This window comes from Vulpes vulpes, chromosome 6 (assembly GCF_048418805.1).
Source record: "Vulpes vulpes isolate BD-2025 chromosome 6, VulVul3, whole genome shotgun sequence".
Taxonomy (NCBI): domain Eukaryota; kingdom Metazoa; phylum Chordata; class Mammalia; order Carnivora; family Canidae; genus Vulpes; species Vulpes vulpes.
Genome location: NC_132785.1, coordinates 32,339,106 through 32,342,828, shown reverse-complemented (window position 1 = coordinate 32,342,828; position 3,723 = coordinate 32,339,106). Strand labels below are relative to the sequence as shown.

The 3,723-nt window shown below is 41.9% G+C and overlaps 1 pseudogene; it reads right to left on the bottom strand.

Annotated features, from left to right (window-relative positions):
* Nucleotides 1-229: 229 nt before the first annotated feature.
* On the bottom strand, nt 230-1,713 carry LOC112907183 (non-POU domain-containing octamer-binding protein pseudogene; annotated as a pseudogene).
* Nucleotides 1,714-3,723: the final 2,010 nt, after the last annotated feature.

Here is a 3,723-nt window from a genome sequence, read left to right as displayed (position 1 = left end):
CCCCCTCCCCTCAACAATCACATGAGACTTCAGGAATGCACCACACAGAATCAATTAGTTAAATGATATACCACACAGAACTGATTTGTTAAATATCGCCCCTCCCTTGCCTTTAGCCTCCAGTAAACTCCCTCAAAGTAGTATAGCCAAGGAAGACCTAACTATTGGGAGGAATCCCTAACACTTTTCCAGGGCAGAATTCTGGCTAGTCCAAAAAGGGTCTGTCCTGCTTTTAAGGGTTTTTGGGAAACTAGACATTGAAATTTTTATTAGTATCGGCGACGTTTGTTTGGAGCAAATCCAGCTCCAGGAGCTGCACGGTTGAATGCAGGAGGGGTTCCACCAATTGCCCCAATTCCTTCCATTGTAGCAGCCTGGCCAAAGCGTTCAGTTGTTGGTGGGGTCAATCCCAAGGTTCCATCTGGCATCATAGTGGCAGGTCCTGGAGGAGCTGGGGTACAAGCTGGCATTGGAGCAGGGGGCATGGCACCTCTATTGTTTATGCCCATAGCACCTCCCACAGCCATCTGCCCCATCCGTATCTCCTGTTCTCTTGCATCAGGGAATGTTCCCTTGAATCCTTCCTGCTGTCGCCGTATCATTTCTTCCTGTTGCCGCCGCATCTCTTCCTCTGGACACCTGCGCTCCTCCTCTTGCCTGAGCTCCAGTTGCTTTCGTTTTTGCACTTCTTGGTTGTGCAGCTCTTCCATCCTCCTAAGTTTTTCTTGACGCCTCATCAAATGCTGTCTCATTAGCATGACCTGGTGCTCATGGTGAGCAGCCTCCATCTCCATCTCCAGCTTCTCATGAGCTTCCGTGATGTTGCGGTCCACTTGGTCCTGCTGCTGCTTCTCCATCTCAATCAGTGCCTTCCAGCGCATGACATCCTCATACTCCAAGGAGCCAGGCTGTGCAAATCTGGGTGGCTGCTCTCGCTCTTGTGAAATTGCTGATTCTTTATAACCAGTTTCTCTGGAAGTCCCTCTTCATTATCCAACTGGTCCATGGGCTCCACAGTCACAGGCTGAGGAAATGTGGTTAGCAGGAAGGAGCCTTTGCTGCACCTGTCCAGAGCTTTCTGAGCAGCTGGCTTCCCTGAGAATTCAACAATGCCTTTTCCTGAGGGCCTTCCTCGATCATCCACGATGACTACAGCCCTCTCCACCTGGCCAAACACGGAAAAGGCTTCCTCCAGCAATTCATTGGAAACATACTGAGGAAGGTTTCGGACTGTAAGGGATGCACTATGGCAGGCAAAGCGCACACGCGGCTGCTTTCCACGAAGTGGCATGTTGTCCAATTCTACTTTGGCAATCTCCGCTAAGGTTCGTGTTTCCAAGCGGACAAAGCCAAAGCCCTCATCCTTATGAATGAAGACTTCTCCTGCTTTCCCATATTTCTCAAATAGTTTCCTCATCCCTTCTTCGGTGATATCAGGAGGAAGATTGCCCACAAAGAGCCGGCTATGTTGGGTGAAGGTCTTCTCTCCTGGTTTCCTAAAATTCTTCAGGTCAATAGTCAAGCCTTCATTTTGGCTGCTGGCTTGTTGCCCATTTGCAGGTATTGGTGGCGGTGGTGGCTGCTGCTGTTGCTGCTGGTGGTGCTGCTGGTGGTGATGCTGATGATGCTTCCTTGGAGTATGGTTTTGCTTCTCCAAGTTAAAGGTTTTATTGCTCTGCATTTTTGCACCCTGCTACCGACTGTTCTTTCCTCAGAGTACGGCGATGCTAACATATCTGTCTCTTAATCCTTACATAAATACCATACACTAGGTATTGTTCTCATCTTATATATGAATGAATACCAGTACTTTTTGATGAAATTTATCATTATTTTTGGTATTGTTTTATTAAATCATAACACTTGAGATCTGTATGTGTTTTGTATGGAAGGATTTTGAGAGACAAAGGACTGGCGAAGGTCACACAACAGTAAGTGATGGATGAGTATGGAACTCAGGTCTGTCCAAATGCAAACTCTTGTAGGTACAGCATTTTCTACCAGACTCATAGTTTTCATCTCTCCTTGATTGTCACAATCAACAGTAAGGCTGCATAAATATGTGTTCTGAGGCCCTGGCCCTGAAGATTTCGATTCTGTGGGTCTCCGTAAAAGTCTATTTGACCAGGGTGCCATATGAGTCACAGCCTCTCTACTGTTCAACAACTTTATCTACAAAATAAAGGGCTTGGGCCCAATGATAACTAAAGCCAATGATTAGTGATTAATATCCCCGAGATAAGCAGATAGACAGTGACCTAATTAAGTATATGTGTAGTTTTTTCTTTAATAAGTGACTGTAATTTCAGTAAAAGAGCTTTCACATTCCTTTGTAGTATGGGCACCATTCAGGTATGTATGTATGTATGTATTTATGAGAAAGAGGAAGCATGAGCAGGGATAGGGATGGGGATGGGGGAGGGGTGGGAGCAGAGGAAGAAGCAGACTCCCCACTGAACAGAGAGTTGGATGTGAGGCCTGATCCCAGGACCCTGGGACCACAACCTGAGCTGAAGACAGATGCTTTAGCATCTGAAGCCAGAGGCACCGAGGTACCCCACCATTCAGTTTAATAGTCAGAAAAGTAGTATCACAATGAAATCACAAATATATTATTCTTAAGCCCTTAGAATCTATAAAACATGACCTCTAGCAAATCATTTTATATCATCACTTCAGTATAACATAATGCATGACATCTCCTTTATTATTTAGTCATTTGAGTTATCATTTGCAGCAAATCACCATTTCGCTCATAAAGGAGAGCATCTGCTTCATTAAAGAAGTAAATAAGAGCAAAAAGAATTGACTTGGAAATGAGTTTTCTTTTTAACTCTCTATTAAATGAAGTTCTTATTTAATGTGATAACATTTGGTCTTGATTCTCTTAATGCAGTTCAAAAAGTAGCCTATATATGTAGATTATTTTAATAATGTGCTGCTAGAAAAAAATAATATGCTGCTAGTTTTATTTGGCACTGTGTACAATGTCTTTTTTAAAAATATTTTATTTATTTATTCATGAGAGACAAGAGAGAGAGGCAGAGACACAGGCAGAGGGAGAAGCAGGCTCCCTGCAGGTAGCCCAATGTGGGATTTGATCCTGAGACTCCAGGATCACGCCCTGGGCCAAAGGCAGGCACTACACCACTGAGCCACCCAGGGATCCCCTACAATGTCTTACACAGAGTGGATGCTCAATACTCTTGGATGTTTGTTGAATGACTATAAAACAGAGAAATATGGAAAGTAATATGGTAGCTATTTATATGGTGTTTACAAGATACTGAAGGAACTTGATCTCTGAAAATTATACTTATGAAGTTATAGTCAAGGATAAAATACAAATATTTATAATATTATACTGATATTTTACACTTACTGAAATAAATACAAGGGACCCTAAAATATTTGTATTTTCCTATACATTCTACAGAGCCCTATAACTTATTAAATTAAAAGTATTGTAGTATAATATTAGAAGTTATTTATATTAATATTGCCTTGCATGCCAACAAAACAATTTAACAATAGAATTATAAATATAAATTATAAATATTGGCTTCTCTGATGAAATTTTTCATTATCTTTGGGATTGTTTTATTAAATCATAATACTTGAGATCTGTATATGTTTTATATGAAGGAATTTAAAACACTTAGCAAACATTGACTGTTATATACCAGTGACAAATGACCCATATGGTAGTACCCTTAAGCCACC